The following is a 24,007-nucleotide window of genomic DNA, read 5'->3' as shown; positions in this document are numbered from 1 at the left end:
CCGCACGAGCAAAAGTATCCAACGCATGATTTGGAATTGGCAGCAATTGTGTTTGCCCTTAAGAGCATTATTTATACGGGGAAAAGTGCGAGATTTATACAGATCATAAGAGTTTAAAGTATATTTTCGCTCAAAAGGAATTGAATATGAGACAGAGGAGATGGTTAGAGTTGATCAAAGATTATGATTGTGCGATAAACTATCATCCTGGAAAGGATAATGTGGTAGCAGACGCTCTAAGTCACAAGGAAAGGTTGAATATATTAACGTCGTCGGAAGATTTGGTCAAGGATTTTGAAAAGATGGAAATAGAAGTACAGACTCCAGAATTTGGAGGTGAAGCTATATATGCAATGTCATTTCAACCCGAAATTTTGGAGAAGATTCGATGCTGTCAAGAGCAAGTAATGAATCGTGAAAAGGATAAGTTATCAGGAGAAGAAATTAAAGCTCAAAAGGATGGAAAAGGAATATACCATGTTAACTCACGTATTTGGATACCTATTGTCGTGGAACTAAAGCACGAGATTTTGCAAGAAGCGCATAACTCGAGATTTTCAATTCACCCTGGAAGTACGAAAATGCACCAGGACTTAAGAGAGAATTATTGGTGGCCAAACATGAAAAAGGAAATTGCGGAATGGATAAGTAAATGTTATACGTGTCAAAGAGTCAAAGCGAAACATCAGAGGCCAAGCGGATTGCTTCAGCCACTAGATATACCAGAATGGAAATAGGAGCATATTGCGATGGATTTCGTGGTAGGATTACCTAAAACCAAGTCTAATCATGATGCGATTTGGATGGTAATCGATCGGTTGACGAAGTCAGCACATTTCTTGCCGATAAATGAAAGGTTTTTATTGGAAAAGTTGGTTAAATTGTATTTGGATGAGATAGTGATGCGTCACGGAGTTCCTGCTGATAGAGATCTAAGGTTTAACTCGAGATTTTGGAGATAATTCCATGATCATTCGGGAACTAAGTAGAGAATGAGTACGGCTTATCATCCGCAGACTGACGGACAAAGTAAAAGGACAATTCAGAAAATTGAAGATATGTTGCGAACCTGTGCAATAGATTTCAAAGGAAATTGGGACGATCATTTGCCGTTAATTGAGTTTTCCTACAACAACAGTTATCACGCGAGTATTGGTCTGCCACCTTATGAAGCATTGTATGGAAGAAAATGTAGGTCCCCTATGTATTGGGACAAGGTTGGTGAGCGCAAATTAATTGGCCCAGAGCTAGTTCAGCAAATGAAGGAAAATGTAGAAATGATTCGGAAAAGATTAGTTGCAGCTCAAGATCGACAAATGAAGTATGCAAATCAAGAACGAAAAGATGTGCAATTCGAATCTGGAGACAAAGTATTGTTAAAGATATCTCATTGGAAAGGTTTAACCCGATTCGGGAAGAAAGGGAAGTTGAGTCCTAGGTATATTGGACCATTTGAAGTACTGCGACGAGTTGGGAAGGTGGCATATGAATTAGCGCTACCTCCGCAAATACAACATCTGCACAATGTATTTTATGTTTCTCATCTGAAGAAGTATAATGCTGATGCGAGCCATGTGATCGAGTTGGAACCAGTGGAAATTTAACTGAATTTGTCCTATGTGGAACAACCAGTTCGAATCTTAGACCGTAAAGAGAGGACACTTAGAAATAAAGTTATACCTCTAGTTAGAGTATTGTGGAGAAATCCACTAGTAGAAGAATCAACTTGGGAATTAGAGAGCGAAATGCAAGAAAAGTATCCCCATCTATTTGCTTAGACTAGATTCTGGGGACAGAATCCTTTTAAGGAGGGTGGATTGTGACGACTGAGATTTAAAGAGTCAGCTTAGAAGTTAAGCTGTATTGTCGGGCCGTCAAGTAGAACGAAACCCGTCCTAAAAAGGGATTAAGGTATTTAAAACGTGAATTATGTGTTATTATGTGAAATGAAATGCTTGAGTAAAGTAATACGTTCTAATGATGTGTCGGTCGATAACGATATTGTGAAGCCTAATTGAAACGTTGAGCGTCGGGCCGTCCGGCTGAACGTGACCCGGTACACGTAGAAAGGAATAAAATTAAAGAAGGACAAATTTTATGATCAGACATAAGTTGTGATGTGTTCGTATGTGTGTTTGCTTGTCCATGTGCATAATTACGTGATCTGTTGACATTTTTCTGGATTTAAGGGAATTATTTGATTTAAATAAACTTTATTTAACCTTCGCACATTTATATAAAATTATCTGAGTAAGATGAAGGCGTGAGATTTGTTCTTTTATCTTCGTATTAGTCCTAGAGACTTTCTAAAATTGATGGGCGGATTTAATTGGTGATCATTGCATTTTAAATTGATTTTTGTGTGCTAAAATGCTATTATTAAAGCAAACTTGTGAAAATCATATAAAATCAATCGTTCGCTCAAAAATTTATTATGAGTAATGGTTGGAAAGCTAATTTTGAGATCTACGTATTAAAATTGTCATTTGGAATAATTTTTGACTTTCCGAGAGAGATATACTTTATATTTGATTTTTATCTTATTTGAGTAAAAGGAAAGGATTAATCAAACACAAAAAGGGATTTAGTAGATTACTAAAATAACCTTGGCCCTAATACAATATAAACACTCCCCCCCCCCTTTCTTTCTTTCTTTCCCGTGAACATCCTTCCCCTCTCCCTCACTTTCTTTCTTCCTCTCTCTCTCTCGAACACTCTCTCTCTCGGCTCTCTCCATCTCTCTTTTCTCTCTCTTGCATGCAACATCAAATATTCACCCAAACTCAAAGTTATTACCACCTATAGCTTCTATTTTCGGTATACTACTTAATTTCCACTTGCATGTAAGTGTTTATGTAAGTGTTTATGGTGACCATCTCTATGGTTGTGTTCAAGGAAATCAATTTCTTGATATATAATCATAACAGTAGATTCAAGAAGATTTTGTGGTTTCAAACTCAAGAGGAGACCCGTTATGGGCACTCTTAAGTTCGACCACCACCGACCATGATCCAAGGAGAGCCGGTTGAATTTTAAGAAAATGATTTGTTGATGTGATCTTTGAGTTTTATGCTCTTTAAAATTTTATGTAGATATTACATGTTTTGGTTTCTTGAAAAGATCAAAAAAAGAAAAAGAGTTTTGGTACTTCCTTTGAAATTTAAGTATATGATTGATAAATGGAATGTTTTGATTGTTTGATGTGTGTGTAAGTCATTTGATGCTTAGGAAATTAAATTTAAAGGTTGCATGTTAGGGTTTTGGTTTGGCATTGTGCTAATAAAAAGGGGAATTAGATTTGGTGGTTTGATCTTAGTATAAACTAAGCTTAATTAGTGTAAAATGTGATTGCATGTTAGTTTAAAAGAAGAACTAGTAGTGCATGCCATTGTTTGGTCCTGGAGATTGTGAATCATGATTTAGCCGAATGAAAAATGGGTCTAGAAGAGATTGATTTGATGATTAAGTGAATGCATGCATGTTGATCGAATAATTTGATTAAAGCTTGAGTCATTAGGCGATGTTTGGTTTTGTGATTTGAAAATTGTGATGAAAATGAGTTGAATGACTAGTTAAGATTTAAAACAAGTTGAAGATATGATATAAAACTTTGCATGTCAAGATTGATCCTTGCATGTGTGATTTCTTGAAAACCCTGAATGGGTCTTATGGTTAAAAAGAGAATTAAGTGGATTTTATGGGATTATATGCTAATTATCTTAGTTACTAATAAGAACTTGGTTGCATGACATTAATTGGATTATGCTTGTGTTCGAATTTGATAATGAAAGAGGGTGTTGAATTTCGATTCTTAAAATGAATATGATTCAGTTTTTGGACTAAAAGAATGAAGCGTAATTACGTAAAAGACCCTTGTAATATGCATACCAAAGAGGTTTATTGTGTTTGATTATATGAGATTGTAATTGAGTATACGTGGTTGTGTTTTATGTGTATAGCCGAATGGAATATAAGTAGAAAAGTGAAAGATTTGGTTCCAATACCTTGCTAAGTAATTGCATGTGAAATTCTAGGAGATATGTGATTTATTTGTGGTTGTTGTGGTTCGAATTAAGAAATAAAAGAAAAGGAAATTAAGTTGTTTGTTATTAAAGAACTATAAGTGACAATTATGGTCGCAAAAGATTTAGTTGTGAATAAATCATGTACTCGTAAGAGCTATACTAGTGTGATTTGAAGAATAGTTAAAGTTAAACTAGTAGTGGTCGATCGATGAGAATATAAAGATATAAAGGCTTCGAGAAAGGAATGTGTTATGTGTTATGTGCTTATGTGTATAAGCTATACTCGTATATTTGAGTCAAGAGTATAATCGAGCTATCGTATTGAGTGATTGTTCCGGGAACGAGAGTTGGGAAACTGATTAAGGTTTTATTGTAGATTCGGAGCGTGAGGGCATTCAGGCTAGGAAAGCGAAGGGTATACTAGGTGGCAATAGTTCAACCTTCAGGAAAGCGAGTTCAGGCAAGTAACTCTCATTACTTAGGAAAATGGTTATAGAGAGGTTATTGTTCATACCATGTAGAGCATTGAACTTTTTAAATAATGAACCCCTGTTAATGACTTGAGATACCCTGTCTTTTATCTCATTAAACTATTATTGCTAAGTTTATTGATTCAACCCTTTGGTAACCTGTCTTTCATGTTCAAGTTATTTGCTATACCATGAACTGTTATAAACACCATAATTACCTTTACGAACCCCTTGTAACGATACCATATTCCTTGATCACCATATTTCCTATTGATCCTTGAAGCAGATATTGATCCTTCTAATTTAAGTACCTTGATTATCCTTGATTCATTTCCTTAACTTCGATTTCTTGAAATTTGACTTAAGAATGAGTTTCGACTCGAAAGAGTCCGAATAATTTCATATTCTTGGTAATGATAAAATGAATTTAAAAAACCTACTTTTTCCAACTCAAGGTTTCCAAATGAATTCCTGATGGATTGGATGGGACGTAAGAGGCTAGTGGGACTAGTCCAGTCATTGTAAGAGGCTAGCAGGGCTAATCCTGTTTAAGGCCGAAATTTTGCCGATTGGTACCTTAAAGACCAGATGGAGTTCGGTACGGGCTGATCACCCGTATTATAATGAAATGAAAGATAAAGTGATCCAATCAAGGGTTCTATATTGATTATTTAAAATGGAACTGAAACTTCTGGTTCAGTAATTGAATCTTTGAAAATGAAAAATGGTTTATATTGTTGTGAAAAGAGTTGATTGTGATATTGTGAAGCTTAAAGCTCGTGAACCCTGACTCTAATCTATTGATCATATAATTGATTCCATATAATGAAAATATTGTCGCTTTCCTTTCTGAAAGATCTGTTCTGATCCTTTAATGATTTGTGATGAATGTCGGCTTTCACCCTGCTTTGAGCTTGGTTCCTTCAAAGCCTCACATTTTCCTTCATAACCCTTCCTTAACCCAAAAGATGGAAATCTGCCACCTAGAACAAATAAAGTAGAATGCCCTGAGATTGGTAAAGTATATTGTGAATTTTATATCGTAGAACTGCTTTATAGTTACTTGCTGAGTTTTATACTCATATATTTTGTTTTAATCTAACCATGGTAGTTAAGCAAGAAGATGGCCAGGCTTAGGCGCACTGCTCGTAAGAGCGTACCTGGTGGTCCCTATCGTGTTGAGGGCTTCCGGTTGCCAGAGCAGGTAGTGGTATTTTGAGTGAGCGAGCGCTTAGCCAGGAAATTGTAGAGATACAATGGGTTATATGTCGGTTCCAATCCGGAATCGATTATGTTTATTTAATATTATTTTGGGGTTGTAAGTTATATTTTATGATTGGTAGTTGTAATCTTGTTTCATACTTTATCCCGTTTGATCCTGTTAGTAGTTAATCGGGGTTTATGCCTATTTAATTATTAGATTAAAGGTGTGTGGGTCCTCATTTCCTAACCCCGAGATTGAGGGCGTCACATTTGTGTTTATCCGGTCTTCATCTGAAGGGTTCCTGTGCTTCACAGTTTAATATTGTTTATCTATTTTTGTTTTCATGTTGAGTTATAAATCCTTGATTACATGTTACATTACATTATGCTTTACGATCTCCCCCTATTTGATTGTTAGAGTTCGACAAGCAAATACATAAGGATAACTCAACTGATAATAAGAAAAAGTATGAACTATAAAATAGATAAAGATATTAAGTACATTCTGGATTTCATATTCATTTCCAGATTTCTTAAGATAGAAATTACAAAGAAATGTTCCTTTAGCCTGAACATATACTCTATGTCTTCTTTGTCTTTGTCTTCTTTTGCTTCCTGCTTCCTTCTTCTTGAGGTTGATCGGATTTTCTCTTAGAGACTTTCTTCTTAGGACCTGAAGGTTTTGGAGGAGACTCTTTCAGCTCATTCAATCTAGCTTGTACACAATCACGAGCTTCTATCTCAAGTGCATTGACTGGAGGTGGATTATTCAGTTCATGAAGAATTATCTCAAGATATTTGACTTTAGAGCATTTAGGAACAAGATCAAACAATAGTGAGGATTTTCTGGACATGTCGAAGACTGTTATCCTTTTTGGATGTCCTCTTACTCTTCCAGTGTCATTGATTGACTCTTCTTCCATTACTTCGTCAAGAATCTTAATGATATGGATCAAAGCAACCTTGTCTTCTTCACACATGGATAGTTTGACATCCGTCAAGTCTTCCTGTATTGAGCCCGATTCACTTGTCCTGAAGTCTTTGATTATAATCCTGCATTTGTTGATTCTAAAGACTAGCTCCCCTTCACTATCAGTGCTGATTATGGATTCAGTATCTTTCAGAAGATTAATTTCTGCTTCTCCATTGATGAACACCATCTCATGATATTCTCTTGTGATTGCCTTCATATCCTTCTCCGTGTCTCTGATCATCTTGTCATTGAGCCTATAAGCATATAGAACTTCAGCAGCTTTGAAATCTGCTTCTGATCTTTGAACACCTGGAGCTTCCAGTTTAGCTCTTTTGCTCCTTAGTTGACTTTCCAGAAAGGTAAGTTGTAGATAACGAATGGTTCTTATATGTTGGTTAGACATGGTGATTTTTTGCATTCTACCACCTGCAAATAGTTTGATCATGAATGGATACATAAATGCTTGAGGAGATACATCCATCATCATTCTCTAAAGTTTGTCTCTGAAGTATTCTTTTTCATTTTATTTCAACCATGGGATTTTTGAGGCTAAGATGAACAGTTCAATAATGTTCAACTTCTTCAGTACACTGGTAGACACTTTCATCTGTAGACCATCTCTGTGATTGATAGTGATCTTCATCCATTCTTCAGAATGCTCACAGTAGTTCCAGTAATTACTTTGCTGAACTGATCATAAAACTCATGGATGTTTACATATATCTCTCTGTAGTGCTCCACAGTTCTTAACAGATTAGAGTTTCCAGGGTCTGAATAGTGATATGTTTCTCGTTTGTCCATTTTCTTCTTTATTTCTTCCCATTTGCTCCCTTTTCTGTTAGCTCGAAGATATGCTTCTCTCTCTTCTCTGTTCCTTCTTCTTTGAATAGCTCTTTAAATTCTTGTTCTTGATCTTTCTATTTCTTCTTGAATTTCTAAATGAGAGCGATTGATTTTCTCTGTGATTCCATAGGATAGACAGTCGTCTGAGAAAGCATCTTTGTCTTCAAATTCTTCATCCTCAGAGATGATCATTCTTTCTTCCATAGCCACTTTTTCGAATCTTGGCTCACACCCAATCGAAACATCACTTTCATCTATTTCACCTTCTTCTAGTTCCTCTTCAGAAAATAAGGGTCTTGGAGCATATATCTGAGACAATATATTTCTCTGAGTTGTAATGATTTGGCTCAGATGTCATGATTGCTCCCCCTGAGATGTTGCACTTTCCTTTGAAAATCTTTCCTTGAGGAGCACCCTTTCATCAATTCTCTCTTCTAGCTCTTCCTTCATCTTATCTTCAAATTCATCATATGTACCAGTGGTTTGAAAGGCATCTTAAAGTAGATTAACAACAGTGTCTACTTTTTCTTGTTCTACTACCCTTTTCTCCCCCTCAGTTGGGTTATCCTTCAGAGCTGGTGTTGATTAAGCATGTAAGGTCGAGACAGGGATCTCAAGAGAAGCAGGCAGTTGCTTGCTGACTGAGGACATTGGCCAAGTACTGGAAAGAGCTGCTTCAGATGAGACCGGGATCGGCGCTTGCTTGCTAACTGAGATCTTTGGCTCAGTGTTGGCAGTTGCTTTTCCTTTTCCTGTATGAGAGAGAGATCGTTCAACGAATTCCCGTAAACTGGCAAATGCTGCTTGCTGATGTTCAAGTTGATCGAAAAGACTGGCGATCTGATGATCTCTATTAGGGTGGAAACACGCGCTAAAAATACACGCAAGTATACGCGTCGCAAGTAATATAGAATACTTTCTAGTTCGTTCCCACAGAGACTCAGACTAATTATTGTTTAATTAACTCACGCACCAATGTATGATTACTTCTCAATATTAAGACACTCACACTTAGAATTGTTGACTAAATATTAACTACAATTAATTACTTAATTAATCACTTAATTAACACTTCAAATTAACAATATTAAAACACTCATGAGATCACAACTTCATTACTACTTCCTTCAATAGTTATTGTTATTATCTTTAGCATGTGACAGTGATGATATTAATCGAATAACACGAAACTGATAAAAGCCAACTTTCATTGTACTAATACCATTCTACCAAGCATCCACAATTAAGATAGAAGTTGAATAGGCATCAATTATGCTGAGTTCCTGTATGTCTACAGAAATTGACAACATAACGATTTAAGCACAAGTTATTCCTTTTGATTACATAGGGGGAATAAAACTGTTAGAGTTACCCACTAATCATGCACATCATACACGAACCTATGCTAGCATGGCAAGTTCTAAATCTCAAGTTCCACCGTCGCTTCACAAGAGATTAACACCCTATCTTATATGTTCGTGACGCACATAAGATGAATACGCACAACCAATACTAGATATCATACGATCATCACGCACTAAAGTATTAAACAATTAACTAAAGAATTCCATAGTAACTCCGTTGCGACCCCATGATCACGATTAGCCCATAATAGCACTTATCGTCATCATGGGTTCATATGAAATCATGATAAACAAACACAATAAAATAATAACTAAAATAATTATATTAAATTGGAGTACGTCACAAGAGTAATTAAGTTCAAGGTAAGAAAACTAGCATCCAATGTTACAACGAAATAAGAATCACAAGAAAATATGATTCCTCTTCGTTGCTGTGTGCTAAAACGGTCTTCTTCCTTATCTCCTTCGCTCCTTGCTTAATACCACGATCCAACCTCGTGAAAACGTCTCCAAATCTACTTATATAATAGTCCCATAAAACTCAGATTACATAGAAGTTGGAAGCCAAACAGAAGTAGAAGTCTAAAATATTTTATCGAAACTCAGATTACATAGAAGTTGGAAGCCAAACCATGGATTCTTCAACCTAGAGAGATGGTCGGCTACTTGATTTTCCGTACCTTTTCGATCCTTGATCTCTAACTCAAATTCTTGAAGTAAGAGCACCCAACGAATGAGTCTCGGCTTCGAATCCTTCTTGGAGACCAAATAGCGAATGGCCGCATAATCAGTGAATACTGACACTTTTGTCCCAAGCAGATAAGATCGAAATTTCTCGAAACCAAAGACTATAGCCAAGAGCTCCTTCTCAGTAGTGGTATAGTTCATTTGGGCCCCATTTAAGGTCTTACTCGCATAGTAGACCACATGAAAGAGATTCTTTTTGCGCTGCCCAAGAACTGCATCTATCACATAATCACTTGCATCACACATCATCTCAAACTGCCCTGTCCAATCTGGTGCTGTAATAACTGGTGCAGTGATCAAACTCTTCTTGAGAGTCTCGAATGCCGTCAAACATTCATCATTAAATTTGAAAGGCACATCTTTTTCAAGCAAGTTGCACAATGGCTTAGATATCTTTGAAAAGTCCTTGATGAACCGCCGATAAAAACCCGCATGACCAAGAAAACTACGGATTCCTTTCACAGAAATAGGTGGTGGAAGATTTTCAATGACTCCCACCTTGGTCTTATCCACCTCAAGACCCTTGCTAGAGACCTTATGCCCGAGAATAATGCCTTCACGCACCATAAAATGACATTTCTCCCAATTGAGTACCAAATTAGTTTCCACACACCTTTTGAGTACGGCATGAAGATTATTCAAACATTCATCATACGAATGTCCAAAGACGGAGAAGTCGTCCATGAACACCTCGACATTATTTCCAATCATGTCAGAGAATATAGCCATCATACATCTCTGAAAAGTGGCCGGGGCGCCACATAACCCAAACGAAACTCTGTGAAAAGCAAACGTGCCAAATGGACAAGTGAAGGTAGTCTTTTCCTGATCCTCTGGTGCAATACAAATCTGATTATACCCTGAATAGCCATCCAGAAGACAATAATACTCATGACAGCCAACCTGTCAAGCATCTGATCAATGAATGGAAGAGGGAAGTGATCCTTCCTCGTGGCTTGTTCAACTTTCGATAATCCATGCATACTCTCCATCCTGTTACTGTTCGAGTGGGGATGAGCTCATTCTTCTCATTTGCTACCACAGTAATACCTCCTTTCTTAGGCACACATTGTACGGGGCTCACCCAAGAACTGTCAGAAATAGGATAAATGATGCCTGCATCTAGCCATTTCAGAATTTCTTTCTTCACCACCTCCTTCATGATAGGATTAAGTCTGCGCTGCTGCTCAACAGTCGGCTTACTACCTTCCTCTAGAAGAATTTTATGCATACAATATGAAGGACTGATCCCTTTGATGTCTGCTATGGTCCATCCAATAGCCGATTTGAATTCTCTCAAAATCCTTAAGAGCTTGTCTTCCTCACTACCTGAAAGGTCAGATACAATAATAACAGGTAAAGTAGATGCATCACCTAAAAAAGCATACCTCAAGTGTTCAGGTAATGGCTTGAGCTCTAAGGTAGGTGCTTCCTCTATTGATAGTTTGAGCTTTTCTTCAGCATTCTTGAGGTCAGAATTACCAAGAGATTCAAACGGCATGTCCAGCTTTCGCTTCCAGGGAGAAGCATTCAGATATTGTAATTGCTCGTTGCCATCTTCATCATCACTGTCAAAATCCCCCACTAAGGCCTTTTCCAATGCATCAGACATTAGCATGCGATCGAGTTCTAAAGTAACCGCAGAATCAATCACATCCACTTTTAAGCACTCCTCATCTTCTGTAGGGAATTTCATTGCCTTGAACACGTTGAAGGTCAAATCCTGATCTTGTACCCGTATAGTAAGTTCACCTTTCTGCACATCTATCAAGGTACGGCCAGTAGCCAAGAAAGGTCTTCCCAAGATTATGGGAATCTTCTTATCTTCCTCAAAATCTAGAATAACAAAATCTGCAGGAAAGAAGAGCTTATCCACCTTGACTAGCATATCCTCCACTATGCCCCTTGGGTAAGTAATAGAACGATCAGCCAATTGTAGAGACATGTAGGTGGGTTTTGGATCAGGCAAATCCAACTTTTTAAAGATCGAAAACGACATCAGATTGATGCTTGCTCCCAAATCACAAAGGCACTTGTCAAAAGTCAACTTGCCAATGGTGCAAGGAATGGTGAAGCTACCTGGATCTTTAAGCTTTGGAGGTAACTTTTGCTGCAGAACAGCGCTGCATTCTTCCGTTAGAACAACGGTCTTAAGGTCATCCAGTTTCACCTTCCTTGAAAGAATACTCTTCATAAACTTCGCATAACTAGGCATTTGCTCCAGAGCCTCAGCGAAAGGTATATTGATGTGAAGTTTCTTGAACACCTCCAGAAACTTACCGAACTGTTTATCCAGCTTTTGTTGCTGCAATCTCTTAGGGAAAGGTGGTGGAGGATAGAGCTGTTTCTCCCCTGTATTACCCTCAGGCAGAGTGTGTTCAACAGTAGTCTTCCTTGGTTCCGCTGCTTTCTCCTTTTGCTTAGCTTCTTCATCTCTAACTTCAGCTTCTCCTTCTTTTGCCTTTTCAGCATCAGCAACTTTCCCAGACCTTAAGGTAATAGCCTTGACTTGCTCTTTAGCTTCCTTTCTTCCTGGTACTTCCGTGTCACTGGGAAGTGTGCCAGGTTGACGATTTAGCACTGCATTAGCTATTTGACCGATTTGATTTTCCAAGGTCTTGATAGCAACCGCCTGACTCTTGCATAACAGCTTAAGTTCCTCAAAATCAGCACTAACAGGTGCAGCTGCACTTCCCTGTTGAGGATATGATTGCCTTTGAGCATACTGCTGTGGTTGCTAGAATTCAGGTGGATTAAACTGTTTAATCACACCTTGCTGATATGGTGGCTGAATAGCATTCTGATTATTACCCAGCTGAAATTTGGATGATTTCTGTTGTTAGGATGATAAGTAGCTGGCACAGGCTGCTGTTGTCGCTGATAATTGTTCACATACTGAACAGATTCGTTGACAAGAGAACACTGATTCGTAGCATGAGAACCTGCACAAAGCTCACAGACCATAGCTATTTGATTAACTCCATAAGTAGCTAGAGAATCAACCTTCATCGACAGCACTTGGAGTTGCGCTGCAATAGCGGTGGCTGCATCGACTTCCAGAATACCTGCTACCTTCCCAGGCATCATCCTCTGAGTTGGGTTTTGGTGCTTATTTGTAGCCATAGTCTCGATAAAATTATAAGCCTCAGTATAGCTTTTGGCCCACAAGGCACCTCCAGCTGCTGCATCGAGCATGGGCCGAGATTGGGCCCTCAAACCATTATAGAAACTAGTGATCACCATCCAATCGGGCATTTTATGATGTGGACACTTTCTCAACATTTCCTTGTAGCGTTCCCAAGCTTCGCACATAGATTCTGTAGGTTGCTGCGCAAACTGAGTAAGAGCACTCCTCATAGCAGCAGTCTTTGCCATCGGATAAAACTTCACCAGAAACTTTTGTGCAAGATCTTGCCAAGTAGTGATGGACCCAGCTGGTTCAGAATGTAACCAGTCCTTAGCTTTGTCCCTCAGTGAAAATGGAAAAAGCCTCAGCTTGATAGCCTCATCAGTCACGCCATTATACTTGAAAGTGCTACAGATCTCGACAAAATTCCTTATGTGCATGTTGGGGTCTTCAGTCGCAGCTCCATCAAAAGAAACAGAATTATGCACCATCTGAATAGTGCCCGACTTGATTTCAAAGGTGTTAGCTTGAATAGCCGGATGAAGAATGCTTGACTGAATGTCATCAATTTTAGGCCGAGAAAAGTCCATAAGAGCTGGATCACCCTGAACAATACGATCACCCATGTTTACTGGTTCTTTCTGCTCAGTTCCTGAATCCGAATCTTCAAAATCTATCTTCTCCGGAATATCAAGAACTTCGTCTGTCTCCTCAGCTGTATCTAAAATCCTCTTGCGAGTACGAGAACGAGAACGAGTTTGCATAAACGCTCGCTAAAGTATCTGAAACACAACCAGAAATAATAAGTAATAACTACGTCCTAATCACTGAGTCCTAATGACCAATGATGGTAAGTACATAAACTAAACAAATATGCCGAGTCCCCGGCAGCGGCTCCAAAAACTTGTTAGGGTGGAAACACGCGCTAAAAATACACGCAAGTATACGCGTTCGCAAGTAATATAGAATACTTTCTAGTTCGTTCCCACAAAGACTTGGACTAATTATTGTTTAATTAACTCACACACCAATGTATGATTACTTCTCAATGTTAAGACACTAACACTTAGAATTGTTGACTAAATATTAACTAGAATTAATTACTTAATTAATCACTTAATTAACACTTCGAATTAACAATATTAAAACACTCATGAGATCACAACTTCATTACTACTTCCTTCAATAGTTATTGTTATTACCTTTAGCATGTGACAGTGATGATATTAATCGAATAACATGAAACTGATAAAAGCCAACTTTCATTGTACTAATACCATTCTACCAAGCATCCACAATTAAGATAGAAGTTGAATAGGCATCAATTATGTTGAGTTCCTATATGTCTACAGAAATTGACAACACAACGATTTAAGCACAAGTTATTCCTTTTGATTACACAGGGCGAATAAAACTGTTAGAGTTATCCACTAATCATGCACATCAGACACGAACCTATGCTAGCATGGCAAGTTCTAAATCTCAAGTTCCACCGATGCTTCACAAGAGATTAACACCCTATCTTATATGTTCGCCACGCATATAAGACGAATACGCACAACCAATACTAGATATCATACGATCATCACACACTAAAGTATTAAACAATTTACTAAAGAATTCCATAGTAACTCCGTTGCGACCCCATGATCACGATTAGCCCATAATAGCACTTATCGTCATCATGGGTTCATATAAAATCATGATAAACAAACACAATAAAATAATAACTAAACTAATTATATTAAATTGGAGTACGTCACAAGAGTAATTAATTTCAAGGTAAGAAATCTAGCATCCAACGTTACAATGAAATAAGAATCACAAGAAAATATGCTTCCTCTTCGTTGCTGTGTGCTAAAAAGGTCTTCTTCCTTATCTCCTTCGCTCCTTGCTTAATACCACGATCCAACCTCGTGAAAATGTCTCCAAATTTACTTATATAATAGTCCCATAAAACTCAGATTACATAGAAGTTGGAAGCCAAAGAGAAGTAGAAGTCTAAAATATTTTATCAAAATTCCCGACCCTGCGCGGCCGCTCAGCATAGCTGAGGCTTTCTGCGCGGCCGCTCAGCATAGCTGAGGCTTTCTGCGCGGCCGCTCAGCATAGCTGAGCAGGCGCTCAGGACCCTACTGAAAAAATTTTGAGTTTGCTCCGTTTCTTCACCGTAATCTGCCCCTTTCTTTCCTCTTGCAATGGTGAACACATGCCAAGGCTTATTCTTGATGATTACTCCTCCGAAATGCAACTAATACCCTAAAATGCATAAACACTAGAAAAACGCATCAAATACACAAAATACTTGATTTCAAGGCACCAATTTAAGCTATTTTAAGACGTTCTAAGTGGTATAAAATGCCACTTATCAATCTCTGAGAGATAGTTCCATCTGAAGGTGTTGATCTTTAAGAGCCAGCTGTTCCTTGAGATAGATGTCTTTGAAAGCTAGCTTTTCTTTAAGATAATCTTTAGTGACATAGTGTGATAGATCTATAGGTGTAGTTTGGATGGTAGGTATCTCACAGGCTTCTCGCAGTGTATCGCTCAGCACTCTATCGCTCGGTGTAGGGTCATGTGTGTCACTCGTTCTCACAAGTTCACTCCACTCAAAGCTCCGAGTTCCAAGTGTACCTGCAGAAGACACTGGAGCCATCCTTAAGGAGGTCAGCAGTGGTGCAATGGGAGTTCGCAATTCCCGATCCTTGTCTGAGACAAGTTGCCTGTCATCAGGAGATGACTCATCCAGACTTAGAATCTCTGGGGGGAGCACTGGGGCCTTCATATTTGGCATCTGATCTCCAGCTTCCCCTTGTATCTGTGAAGATACATTCCCCTCAAGCTCACCAGTTAAATCTGGTTCATCGCCAATGGGTTACCGATCCGCGCCTAAGTCGGATCCACTATCCGTAGATGTATCCAGGTTTATTAGTCTTGGGGAGGTAAGTGTTGTGCTAGGTTTGGCAGCAATTACAGCACTCTCTCCTAACACCTGTGAAGGCAGTTGATCCATTGAAGGACCTTGAAGAGGATATTCTAATCATAAAATGGTTGAATTCCCTGTTTTCGTCAATGCTTCCTCACCAAATAGTACTCTTCTAATCGACTCATTTAATGCTTCAAGAGCTTGGATATTGGATAAGGTGTTTGACTCGTTACAGGATGTCGTGGCTGACGGGCGAATTTCAATAGATCTACCTTGTTGAGAAGATAAATCTAGTAACTGTGTAGTTTCCTTTTTAGCCAGAGAATCCTTTTGAGAAGATACCTGAAGGTTTACAGTTGTCTCAGGATGTTCACTACTTTGCTTCATAGGAGACAGAGCTACGGATTCTCTCAAAGTACCTTCCTTATTTGCTGCATCTAGTGCAGTTTCTCCCTCTATTTACATGGGGTCCTTATACTCCAGGGTTTGAGCTAGGAGAGTTGATGGGGTTCGGTTGGGCTCTATAGGGTGGTTATGAATTTGTGGCATGCCAAATTCAATCCTTCTCCTATCTACTTGTTCAATAAGTAGCTGCGTGTGCTGAGAATCAAGGTGTAATTGATCTATGCTAATGAAATCAGAGCATGCTTCAAAAGTATTACTCATAGCAGAAGTACCCATACCTGAGAAAACTGGTCTGTAGACAGATGTATTAGAGTGAGTAGACTCAGCAGCGGGTGTTCTAGCAGTTTCAGGTTGAGGTTGTGGAGAATCTTCAGGTTCAGCTTCTTGTTCTTGTTCAACTTCAGCCTCTGCTTGATCACCATGCTCAGGATCAGGTTGATCTGCTTCTGCATTCACATTTTCTTCAGGTTCATGATCAATATTTTCCTGTGGGTCATTTTCACCTTGAGGATCATCTTCAGCTTCAGGTGCATCTTCAGCTTCTTCTTCTTCTTCTTCTTCATATTGAGCATTGATAGTGGCAAGGACATCTATCACGTGGTCTGTTAGGAAAGCAACCTTTGTATTTGGATAGTTCCCTTTCTTGTGCAACTTAGTCATTAACAGTTGAGACAAGACAGGAGGATCTTCCAAGATGTCACTATGAGTTGATTTCTTTTGGGCTTCTGACAGTTTTCCATTGAGCACAATCTAAAGGAACCTTGCGTATAAGATAAAGTTCTGACGTTGTGATTGGTTCTCCAAAATGTGCTTCATGAATAACCGCCCAAAGTTGATGTGAAGATTATTCACGACAGCAACCCCAACAACTTGATTGAAGATAGTCAGTCCATGGAATCCAGCAGTCTTGAGAGCCAAGCAGTGAGACAATATATTGAATAATAGATTCCATTCCTTTGGAAGATGACTTTTGTTAAAGTGTCTTGGTAAGTCATCATTCTCTGTCATTGTGCTCCTTATTGCTCTGAAAAAGCTGAGTAATTCCCAGTCTTCGGGAGTGTCATCAGAATTATCACGAGGTAGCTGAAGATGTTCATTGAAATCGTCCTCTGTAATTCTGATGGTATCATCCCCAATGTCAAAAGAAAAAACTAATTTTTTATCTTCAGAAGAGTTTATAGCTGTTGTATGTACATGCCTGAGAAGCTCAACATTCAATTTCACATTAGTAGGTAATGCGAAGCGCACAATGGAGTGTTCGTTTAGAAAACGGATCCAAGTCTCAAAGTATACCATTTTCACTGGATCACGTTCAATAATAGAAACAAAATTGGTTTTTGGAATCTGAATATTATTCGCCATTTAAATAAAATGAGAATAAAATTTAGATTTTAAAACAAATTTAATTATGCCTTTCGAATTATGAGATAAAATAGATCATAATAAACTTCTAACACACACTCAATTAATTAACCAAACGCATCCATAAGGAAGAAATTAGGTTAAAATTAAACCACTTAACAATTAGCCAAACAAAGCCTTAAATAATCAATAACCAAGTAGTTCGATCTTCAAAAATACTCGGTGAAAATGATTGATTTTGGTATAAAAATACTCCTTATGATCTGGGCTTTTAAAAACTATAAAAGTTATGAAATTTGGTAGCACTTTGTTAGGGTTTTGATCGAAAAAAATTCCTTTCTCCTCCTGCGATTTGTTGTGCTGTGTATATTATCAAAGAAGAAGACGATCTGTGTGTATATACTTGCAGCAAAACAATTATAATTAACAAGGATTGTGTTGTGACATCTCTCTGTGGCGACCACTCTCTGTGGCGACACAGAGGATTTGACTTAGAAAAATTTCTAAGTCTGTCTCTTTGTGGCGACACAGAAGGATTTGACTTAGAGAAATTTCTAAGTCTTTCTCTCTGTGGCAACACAGAGGATTTGACTTAGAAAAATTTCTGTCAGTCTCTCTGTGGCAACACAGTCTGTGGCGATACAGAGGATTTGAACTTACAGAAATTTCTAAGTCATACTCCTGTGTTGCGACCCAACACTCCCTTTGTTGCTTTAATTTATTTTAAACACCAAAAAAAATTCATTGAAAAGGATGTTTAAAACAAATAATAATTCACAATTATATTTCACTACTTTTACATATATTATCATTTTATTGATAACACTATATTTTTTGTGAAAAATAATTATGCTGCAATATATTTAATATTAATTTCAATGAACCCCTTTAAATATTAATTACTTAAAGTCCACTGAAATTAAATTAAATAGCTTTATCAATATGAATGTGCTCAACCATATATATGAATTGTATGTAAGCACATAAATGATTGAATTACGAGAAATAATTAATGACATGTAAATTCAGATGTCCTTAAGATATTAAAAATAAACAACAAGTGAATTTAACCATAATAAATTGCAGTTATTGACTTCTAAAATTAATTAGAAATATTTAACATCCCAAGTTCACTAACCAACTTAGAGAAAGTGTTTTCATCAAGTGGTTTGGTGAAGATGTCTGCAATTTGATCCTCTGTGGGTACAAAGTGTAACTCCATAGTGCCATTTGTGATATGCTCTCTGATAAAGTGATACCTGATATCAATGTGCTTTGTTCTCGAGTGCTGAACTGGATTGTTTTAGATTGCAATTGCACTTGTATTGTCACAAAATATTGGGATCTTTGATACCAACAGACCATAATCCCGGAGTTGGTTCCTCATCCACAATATTTGAGCATAACAGCTTCCAGCAACTATGTATTCAGCTTCAGTAGTTGATATGGATACTGAGTGCTGCTTCTTCCTATTCCAGGATACCAAACTTCTTCCAAGAAACTGACAGCTTCCTGATGTACTTTTCCGGTCAATCTTACAACCTGCAAAATCTGAATCTGTATAGCCAACTAGGTCAAAACCTGTACCTTTAGGGTACCAAATTCCATAATTTGGAGTTCCCTTAAGGTATCTAAATATTCTTTTAACAACTATTAGATGAGATTCTTTTGGTTCAGCTTGAAATCTAGCACATAAGCATGTTGCAAACATGATATCTGGTCTACTTGCTGTGAGATAAAGTAATGAGCCTATCATACCTCTGTAGCTTGTGATGTCAACTTTCTTATCAGTTTTGTCCTGATCAAGCTTGGAGGATATTGGCATGGGAGTCTTTGTTGGAGTTGAATCTTCCAGATTATAATTCTTGAGAAGTTTTCTAATATACTTGGATTGATAAATGAATATTCCATCTTTCCTTTGACTTACTTGTAAACCAAGAAAGTAGTTCAACTCTCCCATCATACTCATCTCGTACTTACTCTGCATTAGCTTAGAGAATCTCTTGCCAAGATCATCATTAGTAGAACCAAATATAATGTCGTCAACATATACTTGAACTAATATCATATCAGATTTATGTATTTTATAAAACAGAGTTTTATCTATGACACCTCTAGTAAAACCATTTTCAAGTAAAAACTCAGAGAGAGTGTCATACCATGTCCTTGCAGCTTGCTTAAGACCATAGAGAGCTTTGAATAGAAAGTATATGAAATTAGCTAGATTTGGATCTTCAAAACCTGGTGATTGTTCCACATACACTTCTTCTTCTAGCTCCCCATTCAGGAATGCACTCTTCATGTCCATTTGATAAACTTTGAATTCTGAATATGGTGTGAATGCCAGAAACATCTTGATTCCCTCAAGTCTAGCTACTGGTGCATAGGTTTCATCATAATCTATAACCTCTTCTTGAGAGTAACCTTTAGCTACCACTCTGGCTTTGTTTCTCGTTACAATGCCATCTTCATCTAGCTTGTTCCTGAATACCCATTTAGTGCCTATCACTGACTTGTTCTTTGGTCGGGGTACCAGCTTCCATACCTTCTGCCTCTTAAACTAATTGAGTTCTTCTTGCATAATAATAACCCAATCTAGATCTTCCAGTGCCTCATCCACTTTCTTAGGTTCCATTTCTGAAAGAAACCCTAAAAAGTGACATTCATTCTGAGTGGCATGTCTAGTTTTTACTCCTGTGTCAGGATCACCAATGATCAATTCAAAGGGATGGCCTCTGTTCCAAACTCTTTGACGAGGCAAATATAATCTTGATGTTTGCCCTTGTTCGGTTTGATGTTGAGTGTAAACTGTAGATCCTCTTCCTGCTCCCCCCGAGTTGCTGTCACCATGACTGGATGATTCTAATCTGTTTGTAGTGGTTCTAGATGGAGTTCCTGAATGATTATCATGATCATAGTTTCCATCATTATCACCACTTGATCCTGAATCAACATTTCAATGTACTACAGGCACAGTTCTAGCAATCTCAGGTTCTATTATATCCAAAGGATTATCTGATAGATTTTCAAATTCCAGAGATTCAAAATCCTTTTCTCTCTACAGGCTTGCCAACTTGGTGTCGTCGAATATTACATTAAGGGTTTCAATCACCTTCTGATCATCAATCATATAAACCCTGTAAGCTTTAGATTCCAGAGAATAGCCAAGAAATATGCCTTCTTCTACTTTAGCATCAAACTTTCCTAGATGTTCATTTCCTTCCTTCAGCACAAAGCATTTAGCACCAAACACATAAAAGTATTTTAGTGTAGGTTTCTTGTCAGCCACTATCTTATAAGGAGTCTTGTCATGATCTTTATTAATCAGGGTACAATTTTGAGTGTAACACGCTCTGTTGACAGCTTCAGCCCAGAAGTAGGTAGGAAGTCTTGATTCACTTAACATAGTCCTTGCTGCTTCAACCAAGGTACGACTCTTCCTTTCTACTACCCCATTTTGTTGTGGAGTCCTTGAAGGTGAATACTGTCTCGAAATACCTTTCTTCGTACAAAATTCATTTAGAAATGCATTCTTGAATTCTATCCCATTATCTGATCTGATCTTTCTAAAAGGTAGTTTCGCTTCCATCTCAATCTTCTTTATATGATCCACTATCAGTTGAGGTGATTCATCCTTGGATTGTAAAAACAACACCCATGTGTACTTGGAGAAATCATCGACCATCACTAAAGCATATATTTTCCTTGCTAGTGACAATACGTTCACTAGACCAAATAAATCCATGTGAATCAATTGAAGAGGTTCAGTTATACTTGTCATTTCCTTGCTTCTGTGTGATGCTTTCTTTGATTTCCCTTTTTCACATGTCTCACAGAGTCCTTTTGACAGAATTCCATCTATGGTAGCCCTCTTACTAGTTCTCTCTTGATCAGAGAGTTCATTGTCTTGAAGTTCAAGTGCGAGAGCTTCTTGTGCCATAACCAACTTAGTTCTGATGAAGCTTTGCTGTAGAAACATCTGCTTACTCCATCACAGGTAGAATTCAAGTCAGCTACGTACAGATTACCTTTCCTTACTCCCTGTAAAGAAAGCTTCTCATCTTTCCTGTGAGAGATCAAACATCTTTCTGTTCTGAAATCAACATTGTATCCCCTGTCACAAAACTGACTTATGCTCAGAAGATTATGCTTTAATCCTTCCATAAGAGAGATGTTTTCAATGATGACATTGCCAATTTTCAAATTGCCATATCCCTTAGTAAATCCTTTGCTGTCATCTCCAAAGGTAACTATAGGGCCAGCTTTCTCAACCACACCTGTGAGCAGGGACTTTTCTCCTGTCATGTGCCTAGAATACCCACTGTCCAGAATCCACATAATCTTTTCTTTTCTTACCTTACCCTGCAAACAAAGATTGATTAAGAAGACTTTGGTACCCAAGCTTTCTTGGGTCCTGAAGGTTTAGGAGTAGAAATAGAATCAATAATTGAAACCTTAACAGGCTTAGCTTTCACTTTGACTGGCTCCTTCTCAGTGTTAGTCTCAACAGAGTTGTCAGACTTAGAAATAGGAGTAACAGTCTTGTCTTGTGTGTGCTTATTACTCATGCTTGTCTTAGTGTTGATATAAGTGCTAGCAGTTGCATGAAAAGCTTTAAAATATTCAGACATGGTAATAAATGCATATGTCATACATCCAACTATACCACAAGGTTCATGAAAACTAGGCATGTTAGGCATGGCAGGCATACTGAAAGTTGCAATAGATTCTACTTTACCTTTAGTGCATGCATGTGTAAGATGTGCAGCAGAATTGCAATGATTACAAAGCTTCCTAGATGCAGATGAGAAAGATGCAAAATTAGATTTCTTATTAACACCTACCTTGTCATTCCTGTTCTTCTTAGTCTTAACCTTAGCACTCTCACCAGTCTTAGGGTTGACTAATGGTTCTGGTTTGTTAAGTTTTTCAGGTTTCTTTCTATCCACCTTAGTACCTAGGTCGGCTATGGATTTGGCTTTCGTAGCTGGAGCCTTAGGAGTCTTAGGGGATTCCTCTTCCTTCTCTCGATCTTCAGCAATCAATTCCTCATTGATTAGCAAACTTACTTCATCCAAAGGTTCTGAAACAGACTCAGTGAATAGTGGAGATACAACATCCTTAATGACATATGGAACCTTTTCTGAGACAAACATGTTTATCTCTGATGTACCACTATGTTTCTTACTTTTTAGCTTAGAATAGTCAAGTCCTATTGAAGTCTTAGATTTAAATCTTTGACTATCTATTATCTCCTTCTAAGTCAGAGCTACATTCTTAAACGCCTGTAACTTCTTTTCTAAGTCAGTAATTTTGGTTCTAAGATTGGCTTCTATGTCTGCATTGCACCTAACCTTATTCTCTAGATACTCATTCTTTTGCTTAAGGTCTTCTAGTCCAACTACAAGCAATTCTAGTTCTTCATTCCTAAAGATTAAACTCTCAGATTTAAGAACTAACTTATCATTTTCCATTTTATATGCAAGCATGCTTGTATGAACATTATAAAATTCTAAAGTAAGCTCATGCACAGTAGATTTGTATTCAGATACAGACATATCTATAGTGGTAAGTTCAGGAACCTGAGATGATTGTGGTGATTCCTCTGCAGAGTCTGCCATAAGAGCCAGATCTACATACTCTTCCTCTTCATCCAAATCAGTATCATCCCAGCTTTTTCCTTCAGCAATGTAAGCTCTTCCCTTTTCCTTTACCACATAAGCATTCAGCTTCTGTTTTAGTTTCTCATTCTTCCTTCAGATCTTCATAAGTTTCCTTCTTTTCATAGGAATCATTTAATTTAACTGCCATGGGCTTTCTGCAATCAGATGCAAAGTGCCCTAACTCATTGCAGTTGTAGCATCTGGTTTTGCTCTTGTCTATCCAACTTGACTTGTAGCCTCCTCTGGAGCTTGACCCTGACGAGTAGCTTCCTTTCTGAAATCTCCCTGATGAACCTCTTGGTTTGTAGTTGGGCTTTCTTCTGAATTTAACATGACTAAATTTTGCACCCATGTATGCCATAAATTTATCCTCCAACTGTTCAAGTTCCTCTTGAGTATAGAATCACTTTCATCCTCTGGCTCACCATGAGCAATTTCAGCTACGATAATTTCTTTAATTGTTGAGGAGGGTGAAACCTTATTATCTCGAGATTCTGGTTCACGAACTACAAGTGTAGTGGTTTTTGCAAATGTCGTACTCTTACTATCAATAGAACCAGGTCCATAGATAATGGCTCTTTGCTCTTGCTACAGCTCATGTGTTCTTAACTTACCATAGATCACATCCAGGGACATAGTGATAAAATCTGCTCTTTCCCTGATTGATGTGTTCTTTTGTTCCAGGTGAACAGGGAGCGTCAGCATAAAATTTCTGTTAGACTCTCGTATGGGGTAAACTTTCCCTTTCAGCTTTAATTCACTTAACAGTCTTGTATATCTGTCAAAGAGTGAAGACAGTGCTTCTCCGGGTTGAAGTTTGAATGCCTCATACTGAGTCGTTAGAATATACATCCTGTTTTCTTTGACTTCCTCTGTTCCTTCCATCAAAAGCTCAATGG

The 24,007-nt window shown here is 37.9% G+C and overlaps 1 non-coding gene across 1 annotated transcript; it reads left to right on the top strand.

Moving 5' to 3' along the window:
• The first annotated feature begins 12,878 nt into the window (after positions 1 to 12,878).
• Positions 12,879 to 12,985, top strand: LOC141715843 (small nucleolar RNA R71). The gene has a single exon (XR_012572590.1). It is a non-coding gene; the product is annotated as a small nucleolar RNA R71 (small nucleolar RNA).
• The last annotated feature ends 11,022 nt before the right edge of the window (positions 12,986 to 24,007 follow it).

The sequence above is a fragment of the Apium graveolens genome, chromosome 3, assembly GCF_009905375.1.
Source record: "Apium graveolens cultivar Ventura chromosome 3, ASM990537v1, whole genome shotgun sequence".
NCBI classification, from domain to species: Eukaryota; Viridiplantae; Streptophyta; class Magnoliopsida; order Apiales; family Apiaceae; genus Apium; species Apium graveolens.
The sequence above is the reverse complement of the archived record's forward strand: the minus strand, read 5'-3'. Positions and strand labels throughout refer to the sequence as shown.